We start from the raw sequence: 9,552 nt of genomic DNA, 5'->3' as shown, positions 1-9,552 counted from the left end.
CACCCAAAAGGACCTTAATCTAAGGCAAATGAGGTGTTTATAACTCCTTAAGGACTATGACATAAGTGTGCACTATCATCCAGGTAAAGCCAATGTGGTTGCCGATGCACTTAGTAGAATGTCTATAAGGAGTGTGGCCCATGAGGATGAAGGGAAGAGGGAGTTGGTGAAAGATGTTCACCAGTTGGCTAGATTAGGGGTGAAGTTGTGTGGTACTGGTGATGGTGGTATGGTTGTTCAAAATAGGTCTGAATCCTCTTTGGTGGTGGATGTTAAATCAAAGCAAGATGTTGACCCAACGTTTATCTAGTTAAAGAAGTTGGTGAAGGAAAAGAAGATAGAGGTCTTTTCCCAAGGGGGATATGGAGTGTTATACTACCAAAGTCGGATATGTGTTCTAGATGTAGATAGTCTAAGGAGTTTGATCTTGATGAAGGCTCATAACTCTATATGCTCCACTCATCCCTGTTTGACAAAAATATACCAAAACTTAAAAGAGTTTTATTGGTGGGGTGGCATGAAGAAGGGCATAGAAAGGTTCATGTCTAAATTGCCAACTAGTGAAGGACGAACATCAAAGGCTGGGTGGCCTAGCCCAAGACATTGAAATCCCTACTTAGAAGTGGAAAGATGTGAATATGGATTTTGTAGTGAGTTTGCCTCATACCCGAAAGCGTCATGATTCAATTTGGGTAATTGTTGATAGAATGACTAAGTCGGCTCACTTCCTACCGGTTAAGATTTTCTATAGTGCCGAAGACTATGACAAGTTGTATGTTCGGGAGTTGGTAAGGTTGCATGGTGTGTCTTTATCCATTATTTCGGATTGTGGTACCCAATTCACTTCTCACTTTTGGAGATCGTTTCAAAAGGGCCTCGGTACTGGTAAAATTGAGCACCGCACTCCATCCTCAAATGGATGGGCAAGACGAAAGGATGATTCAAACATTATAGGATATGTTGAGGTCTTGTGTGTTGGAGTTTAAAGGAAATTGTTATGATCATCTACCGCTCATCGAGTTTGCCTATAATAATAGTTACCACTCAAGTATTAAGATGGCGTTGTTTGAGGCTTTGTATGGGAGATGATGTAGATCCCCGGTTGGTTGGTTCGAAGTAGGTGTGATGACCTTGTTGGGCCCCAATTTGGTACTTGATACTTTAGAGAAGGTGAAGATCATTAGAGAAAGGTTGAAGATGGCTCAAAGTCATCAAAAGTCCTATTCCGACACTAGAAGAAAGTATCTTGAGTTTAATATGGATGATTGGGTGTATCTGAAGGTTTCACCCATGAAGGGTGTGCTTCGATTTGGTAAGAATTGGAAATTGAGCCGTAGGTATGTAGGTCCTTATAGAATCGTGAGACATGTTGGCAAGGTTGCATATGAGTTGGAGTTGCCATTGGAAATGGCCATGGTTCATCCACTATTCCATGTGTCTATGTTGAGAAAATGCATGGATGATCTTAGTTCCATTGTACCTTTGAGAGTAGTGAATATTGAAGAAAACTTAACCTATGAAGAAGTTCCGATTAAAATATTAGACCGGCAAGTTAAGAGATTGAGGAACAAAGAAGTTGCATCTGTTAAAGTCCTTTGGAAGAATCAACAAGTCGAAAGTGCTACATGGGAAGTGGAAGCGGATATGACTAAGCGATACCCTCATCTCTTTTTCTCTACCTAAACCTAAGGTATTAATTTGTCCTTGCTCAATTACTAGAAATCCTTGCATTGCAACTTTTATTGTCATATGCTTGCAAAATTATGAAATATGTTTCGAACGATATTTTAAATTGCACTATTGCATTAATGATGGGTTGTTGGTTTACACTCTACTCTACTCAAGCTAAGTCTTTCCTCATTCGAGGATGAATGTTCCCAAGGGGGAGATAATGCAACACCCCCTAAAAACGTTGTATATGATATTCCAATTCTCAATGAAAATGATATTGCTTCTGTATTTTGCTCATAACATTTAATATGATGGTTCGAATTAGGTTATTCAAATTTCTGAATAACCTGAACATCATTATCTACAACTTTTATTGTCCATATTTTATATTTCGGAGATTAATTAGGTCAAATAAATTAATTGTTGCAAGACATGGTGTTGTGAAGAAATGGAGTGTTTCTAGAAGAAAAATCATATCTCACTGTAGGATGCTCCAAATCATGTTATTCTTGAACGTCATGAAATTAGACTTCTACAGAAATAATTCATATAGACATCAAATCCTAATAAGGAAGTTATTTTTTTTCAAACGCATCTTTGAAAAAGGGTATTCCATTAAAAGAAGGTTCATCTCACCAACAATGAAAAGATCTAGATCCATTTGACATCACTCATAACATCAATAGTCCTCCATTTGACATCACCTATTACATCACAATCTTTCATTAAATTTTTAGATTTTTCTTTCTAATTATTTTAATTGTTGCCAAGTGACCAAGAGGTCACGGGTTCAAGCCTTGGAAACAGCCTCTAGCAGAAATCCAAGGTAAGGCTGCGTACAATAGACACTTGTGGTTGGGCCCTTCTCCGAACCCTGCGCTAAAGGGAGCTTAAGTGCATCGGGCTTCCCTTTTTTTAGGTTCCTCCTTCACACCTATAAATACCCACCTTATTTCATCATTTTGTTCATCAAGCTTTCTCAAGCAACTCTACTCACTATACACTTCTTTACTCATTCTCAAAATATAGATTTAGTTCTTAGTAGTGTAGAAATACTATTCTGGTGTTCATATACTCCGGACAGTACACAGAATGCTCCGGCGAGGAGAAAAGACTAGGACTCAAGATTGTTCATTAAGTCCTTCGATTCTAAGTAATGCTTCGAATTTCAGGTATGTAAGGCTTCAATGAGAGTATTCTTTCCAGTCTCAAGCCTAAAGTATTTTGATTATATGATAAATTATGTTTATTTTCTTTAAGTTATGTGGGTGTTTATCCATGAGTTCTTCAACCATGTAATCCAAAAATCTTTCAACTAAATCTTGATTTTAAATAGGATTTTCTTATGAGTAATTCTTATTTCTACTTAATAGCATGAATCATGGTTAAACTAATGATTATTAATTTATTTTGATGCAAAATGATTTCATATGTATGAATTGATGATTTTCAAGTATTTTTCCCTATTTATCTCTTTAAAGGTTCTTGAAATTCATGGTGGAGTTGTTTAAAGCATGATTTTTATTAATGAATTTCAAATTAGTTATGCATAATTTCATTTACATACATGTTTGAAAGTTGAACTGATTTAAACCCACCCAGTTTTATTATATTTTCAACGAAGTTTGATTTGAAAGTTCTGACTCCAAATAAATGTTTATGAAAGCAATGTCTATGATCAAAAGAGAGTCTTATGAAATAAAAGAATGATGAATGCTATGAATGATGGATTCTTTATTCTATAAAGACAATTTTTGCATATTTGAATCACTAAAGCTTTTAATGAGTTATTCTACTGAATATGATGTTTTGAATTCTCAAGCTACATGCTATGAATATTTTGAAGTATTAATCTATTTCGTGGGATTGACTTAGTACCGAACGGGGCATTGAGGTAGGATTTGGTAAGGGAATCCTAGTAGAAACCTCTTGTCTCATTAACTATGTGCCAACACAGGAGCCCTTGTAGGCTTAGGCTAATAGATCCATGAAAGCCCTTAAAGTTAAAGAAATGAATGAAGTTGACGTAGTTCTACCAAACAAGTAGTCTCCCCGGCCAACGTAAGAGGTTATGTTGGATTTTATGTAATAGCTCGCATGGTCTTAAATATCGGTTATGGTCATCTTCCCACAAAATAAATGTTTTCAAGGATATCTATATGATTGATTATGCATGCATTGCATTGTGTTTCATATTGCATAAATGTTTTAATGTTTGCTCAATGTTCATGCATGCCTACATATTTAGTACATTCAAAGTACTAAAACATACTCTTTTACCTACATGACATCACCATGTAGGGATTGGTTCTCCTCCCTGTTCTCCTCCACGTGTTTAGTTGAGATTTCGTTTGAAGGCTACTTTTAGTGAGTTTCCATGTTTTGGGAGCAATACTTCTTTGTCTTTCTAGATTATGATATGTTGAGACCTCTAGACACTTACTATGGCAATTCATTCTATTTTGATTGAGGGTGAGCTAGGGACTTGTCGTAGGCCCTGGCAAATCTAAAAGTTAGAAGTATTTTTGGACATGTGTAAGTTGAAAATTTACTATTATGGTTTTCACTTGTTTTTTTTTATCATTGCTTATGAAAAGCTAAATGAATGCTAAGAGGCTTGTTTTAGGTACTTTCGAGTTCCTCATTCGCCGTGTTACGACTAGGCCCTAGGCTTGGGTCGTGGCAGTTACTTAAACAGCAAATCAACCCCTTGGTATAAAAATGGTAAGCGTCCTTCCTGATGTCTTCTAAAAAGATATATTTAAAGAGAATTACAATTGGGTTCTTTTTACACCAAACAACTAAAAGGAAAAGGAAAAAGAAGCAACTTTTCACTTGGCAACAACATCAGATGGATCTCTTTTTTTGGGTTAAATGATTTTTTAATTAGAAATATGTTCTTGTTATTATATTATAATTTATTATATTATTTTATATTTCCTTTATAATCGTTGTTGTTCTAAGTTTGTTAGAACCAGCCTTTCCTTGAACATCTTTCTTATGTTTTTTACGACCTAAAAACTGAGGTCATGATGACACATATCCCAAATTCTATCCGATGTGTAAGCCTAAACTGTAAAATACATATGAGACTACAAAGGGGAAGTCAAAACACAAATTAAGCAAAAAGAAAGATATCGAAGAAAATACTCTCAAAACCTGATGTCATATGTAAAAAGAGCATCTAATACACGATTTGAGTCTAATAATACAACATGAGTCTCTGAATAAACATAAAGACTGAAATGAAGGATAGAACTAGTGGCGGTCCGGATCCCAAGGTCTCACCACTAATCTAATAATGAGATATCCACAAGAAATTCAGCCGCCACATGGGATATCCTGACTAGGATCCGTATCAAAAAGGATATAGAAGTAGGGGTGAGTACAATCCACATGTACTCAGTAGGTTAAGACGACTGAGTATAAGAAATTAATCAAACCTATGAAATAAACTAAGGAATGCTTCCACTGGCATATAGAATAGTCCCACTCTGTCTACGGTGACACCAATTTATATAGAATGACGTGACTAAAGTAAACACATAGGTACAAAGTGTATCATAGTTAAGGAGCTAATTCAAGTATCACATATGTCAATGCAATATAATGATACAATGATATGGTGTTATGGTGGAATCAAGGTTGTCGCACAACCTGTCGTATACACCTAATGAGCTAAGGCTTCCAAAGAAGGACTCATAGGGGACTCGCAGTCCATATACTGTATCACATCTCAAAATCTCATCAACTTGCCACCTAGCTCGTGGTCAGGGATCAAAAGGTGCCACGTTTTCTTTCACAAAAAAAAATTCACAATTCTCAACTTCCCATGATTAATGTTATAATAAATGAGGATGAATGCATCACAATATATATGGCAAAAAAGCAATATTTTATTCAACATGTATACACAGTGTTCAAGTTCTCTCAACTAAATCTAAACATGATATTCAACCTCAATAGATAGCAATGGAAAGGAAATACATCAAAATCAGTGTTCACTCCTTTTAGAAAATGATTTAGTACTCAAGTATACTCAAAAACCCCAACTCGACCCCTCAGGCGGGCAATTCAAGCCAAATAGTCTCCTCATGCCTCTCTCAAAGGCAAACCGTGAATTACATAATTCAAAATAGATAAGGTAGCAAATAAGGCCCCCACACGAGCTACACAGCATAAATAGGCCCCCACATAGACATCTCAATGTAAATAAACATTATCAATTGATACTATAACTCCATCCCAAAATTTATAACATAAGAATGATAATTACCCCATCTTAGTCTCAAAGAAGGATAATACAACTTACCTCAATTGTCGAAACCGCACTCAGACACTTCTACTGGAAGAACAACCTTGAATTCAACACCCAAAATGATAACCCACTATCAAGAATGAAACATACACGTAATAAGGAGTCCAATGACACCCATATTAATAGGTTTCAAAATTAGGGGTAAAATGGTCCAAAATCAATTAATTTCGGAGAAAGAATAAATCTAAAATTTTATTCCAAATCACTTTCTACTAGTAATAAGAAAGTTATGGTTGAAAAATCCATAATAATAGAGTAGAAATCGAATTAGAAATCACCATTTTTCTTAAATTCGGATTAGGAAAGAAACCAAGAAATTTGGGGTTTGAAACTAAAAATTATGGGTTGAAATCACCATATAATTAATGAAAATAGAAGGTTTTAGGTCAAAATTCACTTACCCAATAATTTTCCTCGAAAACCTCTTCTCAAATCGCCTCCCCAAGATCCAAATACTCAAATATGGAGGAAATGGGGTTCCCCTTGATATTTCACTATTCTGGCAACAAATAACCCTTCGCGATCACGAGTCACTAAATCTCGCGGTCGCGAAGAGTACTGGACAGAAAGACCCATAGAGATGGTGGAGCCCACCCTTCCGATCACAAAACACACTGATCCGACACATCGCGATCGCGTGAACTAGGGTCGTGATCCCGATGAGTTAAATGACCTACACCAGAAACCAGCTGAAACTCAACCTCAAAGTCTGCGATCGAAACCTCGAGATTCATTTGGAATCTCGAATGCACAAACCATATATGTACTCCTACTAAATTCGATATTCCAGATTCAATGGAACCATCAACATTCGAATTTGAGTTCTCCTTAACTCGAAACTCGCTAAGTCGCAAATTAACTAACTTGAACCTCAAAAGGGCCAAAATGCCCTTGGAACTTTTGAAAAATATAACGAAGCCTCACCTAGTCCTAAAATCACCCACTAAAACCAATGAAATTATCAGAAATCCAGTCTGACTCTTCGAACTCAAAATGTTGACCAAAGTCAATTTTTTGCTTATTTAAAACCAAATTTTCCAACTTAAGACCTCAAATCAACGTATCAACCCCAAATCTAAATCCAACAGCTCTTCTAGACCAATTTCCATATTCCAGAGCTGATGGAACTGACAAAATCTCGTTCTGAGACCCGTAGCTCTAATTGGTACCAAAAACCACTTCTGAGCCACTTAAACCTCTAGAACTCAAAAACTTACTCAAATCACAACCTTTTTAAGAATTTAACAAACCAACCACACAAACCGATCAATTAACACCCAAAGAAACTAACGAGAGGGGTAAAATTATAATTTCTTAAGAATTTTTAAAAATGACCCTCAAGGTCATTACAACATCCACCACTAAAAATAATGTTCGTCCGCGAACATAAGGTAAAGTAAAGTAAAGTACCTGGAGTCTCAAAAGGCTGATGGTACTAGTCCACATGTCAGACTCTAGCTCACAAGTTACCTCCTCAACAGGTCGATGTCTCCATTGTACCTTAACTGAAAAGATCTCCTTGGTCCTCAACCTACGAAGTTGCCTGTCTAGAATAGCTATCGTCTCTTCCTCATAAGTCAAATCTGAGCCCAACTCTACCGCATCATAAGAAATCACATAGGACACAACTGGTACATACTTGCGAAGCATGGAGACATGAAACAACAGATGGAGAGCTGATAATCTACGGGGCAAGGCCAACTCATAAGCCACCCCACCCACTCTCCTCAGAATCTCAAACGGGCCAAAAAACCTCGAGCTAAGCTTACTCTTCTTCCCAAATCTCATCACACCCTTCATGGGCGATATCTTGAGCCACACCCAGTCACCCACCATGAACTCTAAGGAATGGACCCTCCTGTCAGCATAGCTCTTCTAACGACTCAAGGCTAGCAACAATCGACTCTGAATCAAGCGTACCCGCTCCAAGCATCTTTGACAGAATCAGTATCCAATGTATCCATAACAACTGAATCAAATCATCCAATGGGAGATCGGTACCTATGACTATATATTGCCTCAAACGGCGCGATCTGAATGCTAGAGTAATAACTATTATTATAAGCAAACTTTGCTAAGCACAAATGTTGGTCCCATCGGGTACCAAAATCAATCACAGAAGCACTAAGCATATCCTCCAACACTTGAATAGTCTGCTTGGACTGGCCATCAGTTTGGGGATGAAATGCTTAACTCATTTCTAGATGTGTACCCAAACCACGTTATAATGACTTCTAAAACTGAGAGGTGAACACCGAAACCCAATTTGACACAATAGAGATAGGCACCCCATGTAACCTAACAATTTTACGAATGGACATCCTAGCTAAATGCTCTGCATTGTAGCTAGTCTTCACCGGAAGGAAATGAGCTGATTTGTTCAACCAATCCACAATCACCCAAACGGAGTCATACTTACCCAATGTCATAGGTAACCCAGTCACAAAATCCACAATAATTCGCTCCTACTTCCACTCGGGAATAGGCATCTTTTGCATAGGACCACCCAGCTTCTGATGCTCATACTTTACTTGTTGGTAATTTAGACACTTAGCCCCAAAATCAACAATGTCTCTCTTCATGTCACACCACCAATAGTGTTGTTTCAAGTCATGAACCATTTTTACCTCTCCTGGGTGAATGGAATACTTGGAATAATAAGTCTCCTCCATTATCATACGTACCCAATCACCCATATTGGGCACACAAATGCGACTATTGATCCTCAAAAACCCCTTCGGATCAAGAGAGGCTAATTTAGCTTCACCTCTCATCACTTTCTCTCGAATGGTCCTCAACTTGTCATCATTAAATTGTTGTTCCTGTATATGATCCATCAAAGTAGACCTAGCCTCCACGAAGGCCAAAATTCTATGATGTGAAAAAATATCAAGTTGGACCAACTGTCTAGCCAATGACTGAACCTCCAAAGCCAAAGGTCTCTTATCTTCCTTAAGAAAGGCCAAACTACCCATACTAGATGTCTTGCGACTCAGGGAATCCGCTATCACATTAGCTTTCTTCAGATGGTAAAAAATGATGATGTCATAGTCTTTCAATAATTCCATCCACCTACGTTGTCTTATGTTCAGATTCGACTGAGAAAAGATGTATTTAAGGCTATGGTGGTCAAAAAAGACCTCACAATACACACCATAAAGATAATGCCTCCACAACTTCATAACAAACACCACCACCGCCAACTCCAAGTCGTGAATAAGATAATTCTTCTCATGTGTCTTCAACTATCGAGAAGCATAAGCTATCACTCTACCCTTTTGCATAAATACTCCACCCAAAGTGATTGTCAAAGTATCACAAAATACAATAAAGGCCACACCCTCATCGGGTAAGGCTAGAATAGGTGTTAAAGTCAATAACTCTTTGAGCTTTTGAAAGCTTGCCTCATACTCATTAGTCCACTGAAATACTATGGTATTTTGAGTTAGCATAGTCAATGGGGATGTAATAGAAGAGAAATCCTGAAAATACCAATGATAATGGTCTGCCAACCCAATAAAGCTCTAAATCTCGGTAATCGGAGTAGGTCTAACCTAATCACG

The sequence above is a fragment of the Solanum dulcamara genome, chromosome 1 (assembly GCF_947179165.1).
Source record: "Solanum dulcamara chromosome 1, daSolDulc1.2, whole genome shotgun sequence".
In the NCBI taxonomy this organism is placed as follows: Eukaryota; Viridiplantae; Streptophyta; class Magnoliopsida; order Solanales; family Solanaceae; genus Solanum; species Solanum dulcamara.
Note: the sequence above shows the minus strand (reverse complement) of the source record.